Source organism: Neophocaena asiaeorientalis, unplaced genomic scaffold, assembly GCF_003031525.2.
Source record: "Neophocaena asiaeorientalis asiaeorientalis breed wild unplaced genomic scaffold, Neophocaena_asiaeorientalis_V1.1 scaffold248, whole genome shotgun sequence".
Lineage (NCBI taxonomy): Eukaryota > Metazoa > Chordata > Mammalia > Artiodactyla > Phocoenidae > Neophocaena > Neophocaena asiaeorientalis.
The window spans coordinates 2051832-2072444 of record NW_020185320.1 but is presented as its reverse complement, the minus strand read 5'-3'; the positions used below and the strand labels follow the sequence as shown (position 1 = coordinate 2072444).

General features: G+C 41.7%; 1 long non-coding RNA gene across 1 annotated transcript in view; it reads left to right on the top strand.

Moving 5' to 3' along the window:
- The first annotated feature begins 10160 nt into the window (after window positions 1–10160).
- The window catches only part of LOC112392170 (uncharacterized), a 108917-nt gene continuing 98464 nt past the window's right edge, over window positions 10161–20613 (top strand). The window contains exon 1 of the long non-coding RNA XR_003001637.1: window positions 10161–10292. This is a non-coding gene — a long non-coding RNA (uncharacterized LOC112392170). The remainder of the gene's footprint in view (window positions 10293–20613) is intronic.

Genomic DNA, 20613 nt, shown 5'->3' with positions numbered 1-20613 from the left:
AGCGAGGCTCGGCCACGGGGATCCGAGAGGGAATCGGATTCCACTCCGAGTTCAGAGTCATCCGAGGAAGGGACATGTTAGGGGAGAAAGGCATGGCCACGCCTAAGCGACTCCGTAATTTATCACTGAGACTTCTCCAGTGGGTTGTGTGCGAGTGAAATCAAGAGGACTAGGAAGGCAAACTCGGGGGTGGGGGGTTGAGCAGGGAGTAACAACCCCCAACTTTCTCTGGATCCCAGAGGAGCGTCTTTGATTGCTCAAGTCACTTCAAAAGGAGATTCGTCTCAGCTATTAATTAAACCTATTTTACGGAAAATCAAGGAAGGCGCCTGGAAAGCTCTCTGCGTTAGCGCTGTTACTGCTTGGAGTCCGGAGCCCGCCTGCATATTCACTCCCCAGTGCACACGCCGAGTCCTCGCCCCCTTCTCCAGAGCGAGGTGGCTGGCCGCGACACCCAGGAGACATGGGTTAGGCAGGGCGGAAGGTGTTCGGGTCGGTTGCCGGCAGCTCTCGCCACCTGTTGGAGAGACCAAGCCTAAGATCCCGCGACCCCGGGCGGACTCGCGCTCAGCGGCCACAGGGAGTCAAGGCTGACGAGCCGGGGGTTTCTGTTGCTAAGAGCAAAGAACAGCCCTTTCGGTGCTAAGTGCACAGTAAGTGCGAAGAATAAATACATCATCTCCCGGGGCGGCTCTCTCGGAAAGGCCTCTCAACCCCCTGCAGTTCAGAGCCCGCTGAGGGTTATTGATTAGAGCCGGCGCCCGCGCCGCGCCGCGCCTGCGCCTCTGCTCGCTGGTTGAGAAGGGCGCGCTGCCCCGGCCACTGCGCACCACTCGCCTGGCGCGGCGCTAGCTCCTCCGAGGGGAACTAAAAATAAGGATCATCAAAACCCTCAGAGACGTCCCCGGACCCAGGAGACCGCACAACCACGCTGACGACGTCCCAGGCCTTGCCCCACCCTGCCTGGGAAGCCTGAGCTGCACCGCAGAGCCCGGAGACAGCGTGCGCGGCGTGTGCGCATGTGTGCATGCGTGAGCGTGCGTGTGCGTGCGGATTCGCCGCGGGCCGTCAGTCCCAGTGGCCGCGGGAGAGGTGCAGTGTCTGGAGGAGGGGGGAGGAGGCCATTTTTGTCTTCTATCGCTTCGAATCAAGACTCTCCTTTTAAAAATGGGTTAAAGAACAAAGTGAGTGAAAACCTAAGCGCCCCCCCTCCCTCCGCAGGAAGCTCTAGTTCCGGGGCTGCGCGGGCCCCGTTTCTCCGGGGGTTAGCGCACGGGAGTTGGGCGCCCACCGCTTCCGCTGCTGAGGTCGGGCGGCCGCATCCCGGGGCACCTGGGCCTCTTCGTGGCTCCTGGACTCCACGGCGCAGGCCTCCTCTCGCGCTCGGCTCGGCAATCCCGGGCCCCTGACCTCTGTAGCCGAGCCGCCCACCGCTTCCTCCCCCGAGGGCATAAACCCTAATCCACTCTGGCCTCGGGCCTCGGCCTGCGCCTTGGCCGGCGGACCGCCCGGCTCTGAGGATTCTGGGCGATGGGGAGGCGGGCTGAGCTCCCCTCCTGACGGGATTCCGCACGCATCTGTTTCGGGACCCTGGCCGTGTCCCGGCCTTAACCTCCTCAGCGTTACAACGGGGATGATAAACCTTGCTGGCTCGCCCGCCAGGTGGTGGCTGGATAATATATTCCGGTGGAGGACAGAGGAGGGTTGGCAAAGACTGTCAACTATTCCGCTGGGTGGCCGTTCACAGCCCTCCCAGATTGGAGGGTGGAGGGCGGGGGTAGTTCAGCCCCCGGCCTGCGACCTCCCGGAAGAAAGGGGCTCGTGGTCGTTTAGGTTGCGCAGAGCCCGCCACGCTTCCGGCTGGGGCACGTGGCGCCCTTGGGGACCTTCGGCCTCACTGTCCCGAGCTTGGCCTGGGGCGGAGCAGCCTTCTCGGCACCCTGTACTCGGCTCTGCGCGGACCCCACCGTCTCCCCGAGGGCAGCAGTCGTAGGAGACTCCGGAACTTCTGGCCAGAGCAGGAGCTGAGCGTCCCCGACTGAACCCAGGCAGAAAGGGAAGCCCTGTAGGTTGTCCTGATCTGCGGACGCAGTGGAGGCGACCCTGAGTCTTGCAGGAAAACCAACCCCAGAGAAGACATTGGCCTCTGATGGTCAGACCTCCGCGGAGAGTATCAAAGAAGGAAGTCCCACCAACTCTTCACAAAACTATAAAACCATCTAAAAAAAGTAAGCGTCCATATGGATTGAGGGAAACAGTTGAGAATTAAAAGGTAAATAGAAGGAGAAACTTGAATATTAATGTACATTTTCTTTGCACCTGAGTTCAGGTTAATCCTCAAACAAAAAAGGACTTAAATTTCCCCAGGCCCTGGGCCTGCTAGCGCGTAGTTGCCAGGCCAGTTCCCGTGACCTGTTACCATTATCAGTGCGCCAGATAGTGGGCGAGGAATGAGCTTCTCGTTGTCATTTCCATTTATAACTGCAGGGCACACTACTGATGAACTTTCTTGACTTTTCTCATTAGTGAGGTTCTCTTGGGTTTTTGTTGCTGTTTGTTTTGTTGTTTAGAAGGGCACATTTCACAAGTTTGTAAGTAGGTCAACTGTTGCAAACTGTCCCATCTTGAATCATATAGCAGAGGAAAAAATAAATACAAAATAACCTGTATATGGGGGTAGTGAGCTAAGATGGCTATGGGCTTTCAGTTGCATAGTTATTTCTAAGAAGACTTCATTTGAAAAAATGAAAAACATTTTGGGGCAGTTACGGTTACATTAGTACATGTTGTGGAAATAAGCTTGCAGTTAGAGAAAAATTATTAGAAACAGCTGTGATGTTAATGTTTCAAAACCCAAAGTGCTCAGTATGCTCAGTATCTACTTTCCATAATTTTTTCTTGTGCATCCAAATAGTGCACTACTCTGTGTGTAATATAAGACACTTGTTTAATAAAGCAAATGATTGTCTGTGTCAGGGAGATTTGGTCCTCTTTCCCTCTCCCAGTCCATGTGCAGAGCAGATCAAAGACCTGATTACCACTGTCTTTCCAAAGGCACCAGATGGTATCTTGATTTTTTTTCAGATATTTTAGCAATATAATTCAAAGGACTAAAGAATGTGTGTGATGCTACAGATGAAAGCTGTACCCAGGTAAATTATTTTTTAAATTAATGTCATGCCTACTAAATGTTATTCCACTAAAGTTTTGAGGAGTCTCATGAGAATATATATAATGAGTAAATATATAAATGGCAAGTAAAGGTTAGAACCAAGTAAAATAGAAATCACAATCCAGAATCAAGATAAGAAGACAATAACTCTGATACGCATGTGGAGTACTACACAGTTATTAAACAGGAACTTTGGATTTGTCTCCAAGCTTCCTAGCAGCAAGAGTAAAGAGCAAAACAAGATCCTTATAGTACACAGGGAGAAATCTAATCAGTTCCTTATAGTAAGCAATAGTTCCCTAAAATGATAATGATGATAATAGTAACGATGCTAGCAGCAGCAGCTGTTCCATTTGGGAGATCAACTGCCCTTCCCCTCCCTGCCTCCCAAGTTCCAACACATTCAGATGCTCTTCTTGGGTTGTTTTTACTTTGTTACAGTTAGGCTAAAAGCTGCTTCTCTGCATAGAGGCAGTTTAGCATCTGGAAGGAACTTTGGAATCAGAGACAGCTGAATTCAGTACTGGCTTTTGCACTTAGGGTTCTGCTGTAACCCTTGGCAAGGCATTTAATGTCTCTCTCTGAGACCCAGTTTTCTTTATAAAGTGGAGACAGTTTATCCCATCGGCTTATAGGAGATAGTTTTCTACATCCTGACACTAAGAAATTCTTGGTGTGAGGCTGTTGCTGTTTTTATTTTCCTTCACATAACACAAATGTTAGTTTCCTTTCTCCTTTTCCACAGCTACACAGCATTCAATGCCACTTCTACCTTTGGGCCTCAGAGCAAATGAGAATGCCAGGCTTTAGACTTGAAGACCTGTCAGTACAGTTATATGAGCAAGATCCCTGAGGTCCTTTACTCTCCCTACTTACCTGTAGTATTTTTCTGGGGAGAGAAGGGGTTATTGGTAAGATGGACCTTGTCTTAAACCAGCAAGTGTAAAAGGGCGTCAGTCCCTGAGGCTGCAGGTCCCCAGGTGGGTTCTATTCAGCAGCGCCACTCCTAGTCACCAGTGGGGATGGCAACTGTCTGGATGACCTTGATAATGAGGTGAGTCATTCCATGAATGAGTTCCAGGAGAAGGCAGATAGATCTCTTGAGTATTTTTTTGGAGGGGAAAAGAGCACTACAGTTGTGCAGGCGACTATAGAAAGTCAGTAATCTCGTAAGTATTGAGGATTTGGGGCAGGAGCTAAATACAAGGTGAGCCTCCCCTTTCCCGCATCCTCCCTCACCCTGCCTCTTACTGTGTAGAGCTTCTAAACTGAGTACTTGCGAAGAATCCAGTAGTGGCTCTAGGTTTTATGGAGACAGGTTCTCTGTCCTGGATCCACCACCTAAGACTATCCAGGCAGTTGGAAACTCTCACCTTTCTCCTGCTAAAGCTTGCAGGTTGATAACGGGTTAAATATCAATCTAGTGTATCTAAGTCTTTGTATTTTCCAAGTTAGTTGTATCTTAGAAAAGAATGAAGGTGTATATGTGCATGTGTGACCTGTTCTACAAGATTGTAAGCCTCCCAAGGTCAAAAATGTCATGGTGTTTCTGCATTGACTGAATTTGGAACAGCAGATCATTTGTTTCAGGTTGAGGTGACCCCAAGACTAAGATGCCAAGAAGCACACTTGTGCTTGTTGTTTGTGGTGTACAGGCCAAATGATCCAGAATAAATCTCTAGCTTCTCTCCTTAGCAAATGCACAGAATATGGCAGAAGGGAAGCAGCCTTTATGATGGCTTTTTGTGATGGATTTTTTCCCAGCTAATTAGGTGCATAGTGGGTATCGAGCAGTGTGGTGTGCAGCCAGCAGTGGGGTCCACCTGGCCCTGGGAAGGGGTTTAGAGAGGCCTACCTGTTCCTGTGGCATGGATTTCGTGGCCACGTTTGCCCACTCTCTGAAGCTCTCTCAGGGGAAGGGAAAGAAGGAGTGAGAAGGCAGCTATACTCTGTTAAAGTATATGAATCTGAATTCCTCTGCTGGTTTTAATGGATTCCAGAATTAAGGCTGAAGGCAGGACCAGTAGACTGTTTTCTAGAACAATGCTGTGAGAGAAGGATACAGTAAATTCTCACAATAAGGCATTTCCTTGCTTCCTCTATCAATTGGGTCACTGAGCCTACAGCCCAGCCCATCCCTCCGTCCTCTATGCTTACCTTTAACTGGAACTCCTCCAAGCAGCCCTTCATGCTGTGGCCCACCCAGAGCCTCAGCCTGGGCCAGCTGGTACAGCACTCCTGCATTTCCTACCTGGAAAACTGGTGCTTCTAGAGCTTGTGCTACTATTGCTTGCAGCCACCAAGTTGCTAAACTTGCCTGTTGCCTTGGTTACTGATACTATCTCCACAGTCACCCCAGCTTCCCATTGCTGGGCCTGCATACATGCTTGGGTGTTAGATGTTGGAGGCCCTGCTAAAGTGCTTCCTTCTTGCCTGTGTCGGGTTGGGCTGGGATGGTCCAGATCACTTGTCTTTTCTTCCTGCTGTGGATTCTTCTGGTTCTTCCTTCGCTGCCTTCACCCACACAGCCGTAAAAGTGAGCTAATGCACTCTGGCCATTCCTTCTAAAAGTCCCCTCTTTGACTGGCAGGCCCAAAGGTATGGAATGGTACTTCCTGTGCACCTCTCCTTGTAGCTGCAGGAAGTACCCATGTACCCACATGTGAAGGCTGGTTGCTGGTCCCCTTCAGGCCAGTTAGGTTTCCTTGAGTTCACTTGAACGCACATTCATCCCCATCGGTTTGTGGTGCATTTATCATATAAGTTTCAGGCTTATTTATTTTAGAAAATTTCAACATTGTAGAAGTTACGTGTTAGTCATGGAAAGTAATGCTAACTGCTATATCATACAATCCTTGGAATAACAGTGGAATAACCCAATACTAGTTTACTTCTCACTTACTTAAGAGGCCCACATGGGTCAGGTGGCATCTTTCCTCCAGTTGGTGACTCAGGCACCCAGGCTGACTCCTTGTAGCTATGCCATTTGGAACTTGACTTCTAAGTTTGCCGTGGAAACAGAAGAATGTATGGGGGAAGCACACCTATTCTTAATGACCTCAGCTTTGAAGTGACACTTATGACCTCTGTTCACACCGGAAAGCAATCCCAAAGCCCCTTGTACCTGCAAAGGAATCTGGAGAATATAGTATTTTTTCCCCAGGAAAATAGAAGTAAATTTGATTTTCCTCTGTTACAAGTTTTGAAGGGAAACCCCACTCTTTTCTGTATAAGGGAATGTCCAAGGCTAGTATGCTCCAGACTCAAAAGGACAGAGAAAATAGAATGCACTGTTTAATCAGGTATAAAAACTAAGATGAGTACTATAGGCCAATATTTGGTTTTTGCTTTTACGGAGCTGATTCAAGGACAAAGTTCTCTTTGAGGTCAGGGAGAATTACATTCCATGGAATTGAAACAAGGTGTCTGGAGGAAAATGAGGATGTGACGAGCCAAAGGATCTCCACTTATTGTGGAAACAGCTGTATCAGTGTTAAAAGCCCTAAATCCATCTATTACAGATCTCCATAGTGGTTTTATTGCCAGAGTAGTTTCCAGTGACTTGGAACTTGGGAAGGTTTAGCCAACAAGCTATAGTGATATTCCAAAATCCAGGAATTAATCATGTCTTTTCTGGCCTTTTACTTTTAGTCCTAATAGATGCTATCAGCACTCTCCCTTCCTTCTCTGTCTTGGTTAACATTTTATTTATACCTTTAATGATTTAACAGATGTCAAACTTTGTTATGGGTTTGACAAGGGTTGTGCTTGAACGTCCTTGCCCGGGGCCGGTTCGTTTATGAGGGGATAACAGACCTCTGATGTCATTTTCATGTGCTTTGATGGAAGTTTTAGTGTCCCAACTCCCCTTTGGACAGAGTTTTACACTTCTAAAGTGGTTGCAGCCTTCTTGTTAAGTTCTTTTCCCAACACACTCTTGCATTTTACTTTCTCACTGAACAGTATATTGTAATACCATTTAGGATAGTTGGTTCAACACCAGTACGCTCAAATTTTCCAGATGAGAAGTATAGTTAAGAGAAGAAAACTCTAAATCTCCTCTTTTTTAAGAGAGATGATGGACATCACACATTGATCTGTAGTTCTGGTCTTCGAAGAGACTAGAAAAACCTTTGTGCTGTCTGTTCTTAGAATAGTTGCATTTATTGTTTAAAATAGCTTGGCTTACTATTTTCTTTCCTGAACTTATGTGTGAGGAGGTCTTAGAAGTCCTGCCAGAACTTTAGAAGCCACTTGATTGGTTAATGCTCACTGGACAGATTCAAAGCACCTAAGGAAGGCTCTGGCCAAAGAGAGAAGCTAAATGGGGATCCTTGAGTGCCAGGAGACGTATGTCATGAGCTATACTGATCGTGGAGAAGACCTGGCCTTTACCTTCAGTAGTTTATAGCTAAATGAACTGTGTGAAAAATCAAAAATAAATTAACTGTATTAATAGGGCAGGAAAAGCACGGTCAGAGGCAAACCAATGATAATACCTAAAGGAAATGAAGGTGAAAATATTTGGCTGGTATTCTTTCATGCAGAAGTTTTTTAGAAAAATGCCCAAATAGGAGTCAGGGTCAAGTGAAGGACTAAGAGTTGAGAGGTTGTTTCTGGTACAGATCCTTTAACTTACTGCCTATATGACTTTGAGGGAAGTTCTTTAACTTTTAGGCGCCTCTGTTTCCTCATCCAAGAAATAGAGTAATGTGGACCCTGGCAAACACATTAACTGATTGTGGATCAGATGAGACAGTATATTTGAAAGTGCTTTAAAATGGTAAAGTGCTGTGCAGGTAGCTCCCAACCCCACATCCACACACAAACTGTTGTGGCTCTTCATTGCGGCACAAGGAAAGAATCCCACAGGAAACAGCATTTCTGGGTGGAGGTGGTGTGGAGGTGATCGTTTTTTTGATGTTGTTTGGCACCATAAGTACATGTAAAAACAGTAATGTTGGTAGAGACCATTTTTTCCCCCAAAGTTCACTTCCAGCTGCTAAAATCATCTGCTACGTGAATGGAAACATAAGTACGGTAGTATGTGGCACTTGGTGATGGCTCCAGATCAATTCTTTGACAATCAATTTGCCAAATTACCAATTGCAGGAAACCATCAGGTATATATCTTTTACCAGGGTGGAGAAGGTTTGTAAAGAGCCTTTTCACCAGCAGAAGTAGAGGCAGGGCCAGGGCATACACCTGCAGAAATAGAAAAGGCTGTAAAGTGTGTTTAAAGGAAAGCTCATCCATCCACATCTTAAATGCTGAGTGCTGGAGAATTGCTTCAGCATCTGAAATGTGAATCACATGGGAAATTGATAACTGAGCTGCCCTCTCCAGTCATTTGTGAAAACTACTGGTGTGAACAATCACCAAAACTAATCTTTTTAAAAAATACAACAATAACTCAGTGAATCGGTCGTTCAGAAACTTTGTCAGACCAGTAAGGGGTGACCATTGATCACTGATTCAAACGAGAGTGGGTTGGATCTAAATTGCTTTCTGTATCTGTGTGTGTGTGTGTGTGTGTGTGTGTGTGTGTGTGTGTGTGTGTGTGTGTTGAGGAAGCGGGAGCACTGCAGTAGTGGCATTTAGATAATGGAGATTTTCAGAGCTCGATGAGAGATAGACTCATAGTTTTCTATAGTTTATTCAGTTCGGAGCAGGATCCAGAATAGTATTGAGGGTAAGGTAGGAGCGGAGGCAAATGCTGGGGGTGAAACGGCCCTTGGAACCCATGTGTACAGGGCCCGTCCCATGAACACTGGAGTTCAGACACAAAGAAGCCAATCAGATCTCAGAAGCACCTACAGTTGGTTTAGAGCTGTGGTTAGGGAATGGCTCTGGAGCCCTTCAGGTGGTCAGAGATGTGGGCTGGTGACATCAGTGTCAGCATCTGAGAGCAACAAAGGACCAAAGCAGCCAGTGCTGAGCCAGAGGTCAGGAACCCCAAGTTCTGGCCCCAGTGTTTCAAACTCTTTGTGCAAGATTATTCTTTTGAATGTCAACCCATTTCGGATTGACATATGGTCCTGGTGTACATGACATGCACTCAGCTTGTGCCACATGTGACTTACCAGGTGAATTAGATGACACCCAAACTGGTTTACACTCTGTTCAACGAGATGAGTATACTACTGATCGTGGGCTTGCATGTCACAGAAATATCAAATTACTGTAAGTTTTTAAGTGTTTATTTTGTTTTTGATCTTATTTTTGTGAACTGATAACAGACTTTCAGTGGAGTGCATGGTCTCAAAGTTGTTGTCTATTTTGACACTTTGTAAATGCAGATGTGGGAGGGGCACTAATCTTTCAAATACAGTGATGCTTCCTTTATGGGTCATTATTGGAGAATGAGAATGTGAAACTTAATATAGGTGAATGCTTCAGAAAATAGAAGCTTAAAATACTGGTTAAAAGGAGACTGGTTGTTTTGCAACCTCCATTTCTTCTTCTCCTTAGTATTAGAACCCATAATCTTTGGTTGGACTCATGACCCTTGGAATAAAAACTACATTTCTCAGCTTCCTTGTAGCAAGGTGTGGTCATTTGCTAAATTCTGGACAGTAGCATATAAGCAGAGGTGGTGTGGCAACTTCTGGGAAGCCTGAAAGGGAAAGCCCTGGAATGTGGACATAATTGCTGGGGCTCCAACACTGCTATGCTTGGCTGCTTTGGGAGTGCAGGCCCTGTAAAGCACAGCAACAGGACACATGGAGCCTCAGCCCCTCTCTCCGTGGACTCAGTGTGGCACATCAGCCCCATCTGCAGTGTCAGACGGATGTGAGACAAGGAAATTAGATCCCATAGTTTTCAGTGGTGTTTTATTTATTTGCTGAACCCAGTCCTTAATGATATAAGTATAATTTTAAAATCCTGATATTTGTATTAAAATATTTGTTTAACAAAACAGTTTATTTCCCTAATCCTTAAACAGTTCAAAATGTGATTTAATCTCTTTATGATTAACAGGCATCACGACACAGGGCTATGATTATATGTGCCATCATCCAGGAGACCACAACTACTTGCTTATGAGGACTGTGCTTATAAGATTGTTTTCCTTGTCAGCTCTACCACTTCTTACTTTCAGTGTGCCTGCATCTACAAGGTAGGACTATATTCCTTTAAATATTTTCTGCTTCCAGATGGCTGCAACATGGAAACCAAAAGTATTAAAGTTGGGTCAGATCAATTCCACCTCTATTTATTAAACACCTACTTACGTGCCAAGCACTGAACTGGATGCCAGGCATCCACATATGAACTAATATAATCCTCAGTCTGAAGTTGTTTAAAATCCAGTGGGGCATTATTAATGCCATCAACAAAGTATTCTAGGAGCATTAAAGAGGAAGCTATTACTTTTGTCTGGTTTGTGAGCAAGGTTGTTAGGAGGGGTGGGAAATGTGCCCAGAAAAGGTAACATTAGAGCTGCGTGCTGATGTGAGATGTTGCCCGAGGAAGAAGTTGTTGATAAAGTCACTCCACAGAGGGACATAGCTCAGGAGAGCCATAGCAGAGTGACAGTGGATGCCACATTGGTGAAGTAGCCCAAGGAGGTGGAGGCATGTAGTTGGAAAGGGAAGTTGAAGGCACATTTAGATGGATTTTGAATGGTTTATTTAAGAGTTTGGTCTTTGTGGGCAATTGGGAGCCATTGAAGTGTGTTGTTTGTTATTTGTGTGTTTTTACGCAGGGCAAGGATATGACAAAATATCTAATCTTAGGGAAATAATGTCAGACAACTCTGAAAGAAAAATTGAATGGGAAAAAGAATAGGGAAAAAAGGTAGGAATCTACTGCAGTATAATTTATACTACGATCTATTACATTATAGATCAGAACAGGACCCAAGACATTGGCTACGAGGAAGGGGGATGCTTGTGAGACATGTTTTTAAAGAAGCAAAAGACTTGCTGGGGGAAGGTTGGTTGTATCTATGTATGTGGGATAAGGAAAGGGAGTCAGTTACAGTTTCAGTGAGACTGACGACACTTTTAACTGCGATGAGACTCAAAAGGAAGATTAAGTTTAGCGAGGAAGGTGATTTTAATCAATCAGATTGTGTTGAGATAAAATCTAAAGAACATCAAGTTTTAATGTTCTACAGGCATTTACAAATTTTAATTATCTGCTCCCTAGGGCAAGGGCTGTGTTTATCTCTTTTCCTGTGGTATCCCCAACAAACGGTGTTTGACTATGACCACTGCACAGTATCAAATATATATTGAGATAATGACTAAATAATTCAACTAATGGAAAGGTCTAGGGAATAGAGGTCTAGGTATTTGGAAGTCAGCAGTATATGTGTGATGTTTGGGTCTGTGGGAATTGAAGAAATGAACAATCAAAAGCTTAAAGAGGTGAAAAGAGAATTTAGGAACCTTAGGAAATCTCATATAGGAATAAAGAGGAGAGGTAGTGAGGGTGTATCAGAATGGGTGATCAGGTAACACCATGTTCTAGAAAACAATACAGTTTTAAGATTGAGACAGTGGTGAATTCTATTAAATGCCACCACAGAGTAAAGTTTCATGAGGACTAAGCTCACTGGTAGATTTGGAATTAAGAATGACAGACCATTTAGAGAGCAATTTCTGTAGAGTGACGATTGTCAAACTTCAGCGTGCATCAGAATCATCAGGAGGGCTTGTTTGGTAGGTCTGGGTTATTTGCATTTTTAACAAGTTGCCTGGTAATTCTACACTGTTGCTGATCCAGGATCATGCTTGAAGAACTACTGCTATAGTACTTCAGAGAGAAAATGATCAGATTATTTGGGGATGAAAGAGACTTTCCTAAAGGAAGAATTCCTGGAAAGATGGGAAAAAAAAAAAAAAAAAAAGCCCACTCTCCTCACTGATTAAGACTTTATCACCTCCTGGTGGAAAAGCAATAGAATAGATTTTTCTTAAATATTTAAAGCTGAAGAACTTTTGTCAAGACATGCAACCTCTTTGAACTTCTGTTTCCTATTCTATATAAATAGGAGTAATAATAAAACCTACCTCTATGCATTGTTATTAGGAATAAATGAAGTATCAGTGTTGTGATAGCATTCACCTATGTTTAGTGCTCAAATAAATGTTGAATCTGAGCATATACACTGTTTATCAAAGGCCAAAAAGCCTATACATAAATGCATCTGTTAACAAAAGCTGCCTTTACAAACTTCCAGCAGTCCTCCAAAATATTTTTTTATAATTGGCACTCCAGTGCCATCTATAAATTATAAATTGAGCAAATATAAAAGGCTTGATGACTGTTTTCAGGGACAGTGGAATTTAATACCACAAAGCTTTTTCCTTCTTTCTCTTTAAATATGTGCTGTTCCAAAATTTCCATCTCCCGAAATTTTTTCCTCTGGTCACTTTTAAAAATAAACATTTAAATTAACCATTCAACATTTCTTTCATTAATGTGATGAGTGAATATAAATCATTAAAACATGTTTGAGGAAAGACTACAAAAATCTATTCAAATAAAAATGTGAATGTTTGCTAAAGAATTTAATAGGAAGCCAAAACAAACTCTGTCAATATTCTTTATTAAACAAGTGAAGTATTCCTTTAAGTCACACTATATTTAAATAATGAATCCACAAGACTAGGTAAACAAACCGGGACTTTGAGAATTAAAATTTAAATTTGTCTTACAAATATTCTAAACCAGTAATTATACTTAGGTAGGCAATAGTTACCGAGTGTGGTGTTTTATGGCTATTAATAATAATATTTTAAGATTGTGTCTGCATATTAAGAAAAGGAAAATATTTATGATGATATCAACTTCATATAATTGTTCTGAGCATTAAATTAAATGATATACATAAAATCTTTAGATTACTTGGAACAGATTAAACACAATAATAACAACAATAATATACATAATAGCTACCACTATTTTTGTCTGAACTTATGGTCAAGTTGTTACCACATTAGCCTAGTTTAATCACTATTACATTATTATGTAGTATATATTATCATTAGCCTCATTTTACAGATGAGGAAATTAAACCTTAGTGAGGAAGTAATATCCCAAGTACCACAGCTAGTAAGTGGTGGAGGCAGTGTTAGAACCCAGGCTGTCTACCTCTAGAGCTCTCCCTCTCCCCTGCAAAACCACTACTATACAACACCTCCATGTGTTGGTGCATACAGTATTGTGAATCTAATAGAAATGTTGATGAGGGAAGGCATGATACTGAATGTGTACCCAATGCATTTAATTTGAAGGATTTAATTATAAAGCATTTTGACGTTAACTTGAATGCAGGAAATGTGTCTAAAAGAAGACTGTGATCATGTAGAGAGTTACCAAAACATGCAAATAAAATGCTGTACATGTTTAGCAAATCACATATCTGATAAGGGGCTTGTATCTAGAATAGGTAAAGAACTCTTACTACTCAGTAACAAAAAGACAAATAACCCAATTAAAAACTGAGCAAATAATCTGAATAGACATTTCTCCAAAGAAGTTATATAAATGGCCAATAAGCACAAGAAACAGTGCTGGATATCATCGGCCATGAGGGAAATGCAAATCAAAAACACGAGATACCATTTCACACCTACTAGGATGGCTAGAATAAAGAAGTCAGATATACTCATACACTGCTAGTGGGAATGTAAAATAGTATGCAGCCATTTTGGAAAATAGTCTGGCAGTTCCTTAAATGAGTAAACATAGAGTTACCACATGACCCAGCAATTCCACTCCTAGATATATACCCAAGAGAAATGAAAACATGTGCCCATCCAGAAACTTGCATATGAATGTTTATAGCAGCATTATTGATAATAGCCAAAAGGTGAAAACAACCCAAATATTCATCAACTGATGAATAGATAAATAAAATATGGTATATCCATATAATGGAATGTTATTTGACCATAAAAAGGAATGAAGTATTGATATATGCTACAACATGAATGAACCTTAAAAACATTATGCCAAGTGAAAGAAGCCGTACAAAAATCAGTGGCATTTCTGTATGGTAACAACGAACTGTCTGAAAAAGAAGTAATGAAAACTATCTCACTTGCATAGCATCAAAAACAAGAAAATACTTAAGAATAAATTTAACAAAGGAGGTGAAAGATCTGTGTGCTGAAAACTATAAGACTGTGATGAAAGAAACTGAAGAAGATGCAAATAAATGGGAAGATATCCCATGTTTATGGATTGGAAGAATTAATATTGCTAAAATGTCCACAATACCCAAAGCCATCTATAGAGTCAATGCAATCTCCATCAAAATTCCAATGGCATTTTTCACAGAAAGAGAAAAAAACTATCCTAAAATTTGTATGGAACCGTAAAAGACCCCAAAGAGCCAAAGCAATCTTGAGAAAGAAGAACATAGCTGGAGGCATCACATTTCCTGATTTCAAACTATATTACAGAGCTATAGTATTCAAAACAGTATAGTAGTGGCAAAAACAGGCATACAGACAAATGGAACAAAATCAAGAGCCCAGAAATAAACCGTCACATAAACAATCAACTAATATTTGACAAGAGAGCCAAGAATATCCAATGGAGAAATTAGTCTCTTTAGCAAATGGTGTTGAGAAAACTGGATATTCACTTGCAAAAAAAAAAAAAAAAAAAAAAGAAATCGGACCCCTATCTTACACTACTCACAAAAAATAACTCGAATTAAAGGCTTAAATGCAATACCTGAAACCATAAAACTACTAGAAAAAAACATTGGAAAAATTCCTCAACATTGATCTTGGCAATGATTTTTTGGATATGACACAAAAAGCACAAGCAACAACAGCAAAAATGAGTGGCATTACATCAAACTAAAAAGTTTCTGCATAGCAAAAGAAACAGTCAACAAAATGAAAAGGCAACCTATGTAATGGTAGAAAACATTTACGAACCATATAAATAATAAGGAGTTAATATACAAAACATATAAGGAACTCATACAATTCAGTACCAAAAAAACCTCCAAATAATCCAAATAAAAATGGACAAAGAACCTAAACAGACATTTTCCCAAAGAATACAAATGTTTAACAAGTACATGAAAAGGTGCTCAACATCACTAATCATCAGGGAAATGCAAATCAAAATCACAATGAGATATCGCCTCACATCTATTAGAATGGCTCTTATCAGAAAGTTAAGTGTTGGAGGGGATATGGAGAAAAGGGAACCCTTGTGCACCATTTTTGGGAATGTAAATTGATGCAGCCACTGTGGAAAACAGTATGGAGGTTCCTCAAAAAATTAAAAATAGAACTACCATATGATACAACAATCCTACTTCTGAGGGTGTATCCAAAGGAAATGAAATCAGTACCTCAGAGAGATATTTGCACTTCCGTGTTCATTGTAGGATATTCATAATAGCCAAGACCTGGAAACAATCTAAGTGTCAGCAGAGGAAAGGATAAAGAGGATGTGATATATATATATATACATATCACATACATATACACACACACATGCACATACTGGAATATTATTCAGCCTATAAAAAAAGGAAATCCTGTCATTTGTGACAATGTGTGTATACCTTGAGGGCTTATGCTAAGAGAAATAAGTCAGAGAAGGACAAATACTGTATGATCTCACTTGTATGTGGAATCTAAGCCAAACTCATAGAAACAAAGAGTAGATTGGTGGTTGCAAGGGCAATATTTATTACTGAAATTTCTGAGAAAAACCTTAAACAGGCATGTAATTAAATTAGGGTACACAATTATCATAGAATAGTATTCACCTGTTAAATGAAAAGTACAGTGACTATTTAGCAACATGAACAGATTATTATAATGTCATATTAAGCAAAACAAATAAGTAAACTTCAGAAACAAAATCACTACCAGAATGCAAACTTAAATCAACTGCCTAAAATTATTGTATATATATGAACAAGGGTTATGTGGAGACACAGAAAAATTGAAAGTTTGATTTGTTGGAAGAGAGGAACTGTAGGTAAATATTTTTATTTTCTTTCCATTTTATCAATATAATGGGCAAAAAATAGGAGATATATGGTGCAGTGGAGAAAAAGTGCTGTCAGTTGCACTTACCAAAGCTGACTGCTATGGCAATGGGTGAAGTAAAAATAAGAGTTAAGGTATTAGGTGAATCATTAGAGATGTCTGATACAGTTTATCAAATATTAGTTTAAATTAAAACTTTTGCAAAAAATGTTCAAGGCACTTTAGGAAGGTTTTACCTTATTGTTCAACTCCTTGCCCCAAGTTTGGGAAAGGAATTGCTGTAGGAGATGCCATCCTGCCACTGTGTCCCCAGAGGTGGACACATAAGAACTAAGTGCTGAAATCAGGAGTTCTTGCATAAGACCAGAGGAAGATGGTACATAGAAACCAAGGAAGTGAATAAACCCATGCATGAATGCTGAGCCCATCAAGCTGGGAGATGGGACCAACGGACTGTAAAACCAAAGGTGCCAAAGTTGGATATGGAACCAGAAGTAAGAGTAAGTGCAAGAAAGCCAGAAACAGACATCCTGATGTTTCATAGTAATCTGAGATGATTTTTGAAATTTTCATGCTACTTAGTGTGTAGAAAACTGGAAAGAGCATCACTCTCAAACTTACAACAGAAACAATGACAATAACAAAAAGCCAGATAATCTGAAAAATCATGATTTTTCATGAAACCGTCAGAAAGTTGAGATCACAGGGCAACCAACTAATCCAAAATCTTAGGAAGCACAGGTACCTCCAAGGAGAGACAAAACAGGAGCAATTAGGGCTTACCTGGGGCTGGTGCTACCAGACGCCACACAAACTGGTAGGAAAAATTCTGCTAAAAACTTTCACAAATTGCTTAAGGCCAAATAGGGGCCAGCATGAAAATACAGAATGCCTGCAAGTGGCAGACACAAGGAGAAATAGTGCCATTTTCAGGCTCTTCTCCACAGATCTCAAGGGGTGCTCACCAAAACCAGTGAAGGTAGGATGAGAGTACCAAGAAAGCCATCCTAGGATCTGGGAGAGGGGGAGAGCATCCACAGTAAGAAGGTCAAGAAGACCAGTCTGCGTCCTTCTCTCCTATTTTTTTCCTAAGAAACAAAAGTCCTAAGCTACTGGGGGAAGGGCAGTGACCCCTGTGGCACTTAGGGTGTTGGTGAAGACACATGGAAGCTGGTGGTAGGGAACCGAGAAATCTTCTCTACCTCTGAGGGAGGTACAAGAACACTCCTGGTCCTAGACCATTAGAGGTCTTCTACAGCTGGGAACAGGGCAGGATCACAAGAGGGCCCCACCAGTACAACCCAGGGACATAATTCCTGCTTAAAACTAAAGCTTAATCAGAGCAACACAGTAAACATCCCACCTCCTCTTCCCAAAACAGAGACTAAGAATCTTTAAGCAATAGCTGATAGCAGTCTACTGCTGGAAGAGGGGCTGGACAGTGCAGGGACACCTGTCTGAGGCATAGGAACAAAGACCTAAAGCTGAGGAAAACTTTTTTTTCCTCGGATACTGAGGAAAACCCTCTGACAAACCAACCACTACAATAAGCACAAAGTAATTCTATGGGAATTTGAAACGTATGGTGCACTGAGAGTAACCTTAGCATCAGCATCCCCCGATCCATTTAAATTTCTGACTAGATTGAGTCAAACTCCCCTCCCCCACACTAAAGTCCTAACAGAAGAAGTGGTATGAATATTTTCATACATAAAATCTATTTACCTTGGTCTCTACTGCACAAGATGTAAGGCATACAAGGAAGCAAGAAAAAATATAACACAATTTCAAGAGACAAAGAAATTAATAGACTAGACTCAGATATAACACAGGTATTGGAACTATCAGACAGGAAATTTAAAATATCTATTGCTAATACATCAAAGGATCTAATGGAAAAGGTAGACAATATGCATGGTTAGATGGGTAATATCAGAAGAGAGATGGATGGGGCTTCCCTGGAAGCGCAGTGGTTGAGAGTCCGCCTGCTGATGCAGGGGACATGGGTTCGTGCCCCAGTCCGGGAAGATTCCACATGCCGCGGAGCGGCTAGGCCCGTGAGCCATGGCCGCTGAGCCTGCGCATCTGGAGCCTGTGCTCCGTGGCGGGAGAGGCCACAACAGTGAGAGGCCTGCGTACCGCAAAAAAATAAAAATAAATAAAATAAAAGCAGCATGATGTGATGGAAAGAGATAGAGTTTGGCAGAAAAATAGATCTGGATTTGATTCCTAGTCCTGCTACTTACTGCTGTGTAATTGTGCAGGTTTATTTCTCTGAGCCTCAACTTGCTCATTTGCTAAAGCGGGCCTTGTAACATTTCACAATTTTGTAATAATTAAATGAGATACTGAGATCATTTTTGCAAAATATTTGACATAGTATAAATGCTCCATGAATCAAAACAATTGTCTTATTTTATTTTTTCTGAACAGCACCTGGCATGTAACCCAGAACATTTTAGGTATTCAGTAAATGCTGGTTAAAGAAATAAAAGCTACAAAATCAGCAAACTGCTTTCTCCTCATGACGGGTTCCCTAAGTAGGCTTTCCTAACATCTTTCCTGTCCTTCGTATAAATGCACTGATTACCTGTGCGTAAGCAGTATACTGTACTTCTAATAGTAAATCACTGAATTAGGATTTTGCCGTAAATCAGTCTCATGACTTACAGTTATATGAGTTTTCCAAAAGTCTGATCACTAGAGAAGATCACTGATGTTTCCACTTGAAGCTCTGCCGATCAAATGTATTAGAATATAAAGGCTGCCTGAAGCTCTTTCTTCTCCTCCAGGTCTTCTCTGAATTTGAGGGAGCCTGGGCTACTTTTGAGACTTGCAGTGTATAAACCAATAAAGTGCCAAATGGAGTTAAAATCGTGTGGTATATTTTAAATGTTTACATGAAGTAAAGTAGAGCTTTTAACCCTCAAAATAGAATGTATTATGTTCCCTTTTGACTGTAAGCTCTCAGAGGTCTGAACATGAGGCCCATCATGACTGTAAGGGCTGGGGCAAATGGACCTCGGGGTTCAACTCCTCTGAGCCTGACCCTGCTCAACTCATAAGACTTCTAACTTGTTGGCACTTTAAAGCATTTTTCAACAACTGTTTTATGCTTCTGAGAAGTAGTTCTACACTTCCATAAAGCGCACCTGGAAATACCGGTACATTTTGGATAATAGCTCTCATATTTCAAAATTAGACCTGATAACTTACTCAGTGTGGAATGAGAAAAACAGACGCTCAGCCAGAAGAAATTCTGTAAAATGCAGTTTAGGTTGATATGCCTAAAACCATGCATAGGTAATAAGTAGTATCATCCAACTTGGGGGAATATGTTTTGGAACTAAATGCTATTCTTTTTTCTTAAGTTTAAAGAAATGATATACATAGGAGGCATTAAAAGTATATATATCAGTGGGAGCTTTTTATTATGGGTTGATATAAATTATCCTTGGAGTCCTCTAGAACTAAAATACTTTGAAATAATATTTATGAGAGTGCCCGTGGCCACAAAATTGTGTAATAAAGACTGTAAGGGACCATAGGCACAGCATTTTGTTGTAGACGAGGGGTTTAGAATGTCTCCCTTCTGATTTTCTACAGTTGAGCATCCTTCTGGCTATCAGAATTCTATTTCTATTGACTGCTATTTATAGAGCAGTATATTGTGCTCTGCTATGAGCATTCACTTAAGACTCCTTAAGAATGGTTACCTGATAATTATTTGTGGAATGTTTTTGAATGGATACACTATCATATTTTATTCTCACTCTGACCCTGTGAGGTATGTATTATAAACTCAACTGTGTAGATGAGAAGCTGCAGTCAAGTAACTAGTGAGTAGTGGAGTTAAGATTTATTTTCGCATCATCTATGCTGAGATGTCTGGAGGGCCAACCGTATTCATTGTGCTATGGTCACTTTATATGAGGGATTTGAGCATCTGTGGATTTTGGTATCTGTAGGGGCTCCCAGAAGGGTGACTAAGTGGGCAGCTTTGATCCAGCTGAACTTAAGTGGTCAGGATATTGTTATTCCATAGTATCTGTTCTGTATCAGAGACTGAGGTAGACATTGGTTTATGTTGTTTCTAAATCTTAAACCAGTGATGTTTCCCTGGAAACCTGGGCCAAGCCTTCCATGAGGTGTTTAGATTGTATTTTAATTATTTGTTTTTCTGTTTTTAGCTATCCAAGGGCAAAGGTCGTGTCTTATAATGGGAAGCAGCATGATATGATGAAAGGAGCTCAAGTTTTGCAGTTAAACAGACTGTCCCATTTTATGGGCAGTGAAACAGGATTAATAAGATGAAGTGACTTGTCCATAGTCACACTGCTGTGAAGTGGTAGAGCCTGCATGAGAATACAAGTTAGTATAGTTCAACAGCCACCTTCCTCCTTCTTTCCCTCCCACCCCTGAACAATGATGAAGGATGGAACAATGATGGTGCTGTTGTTT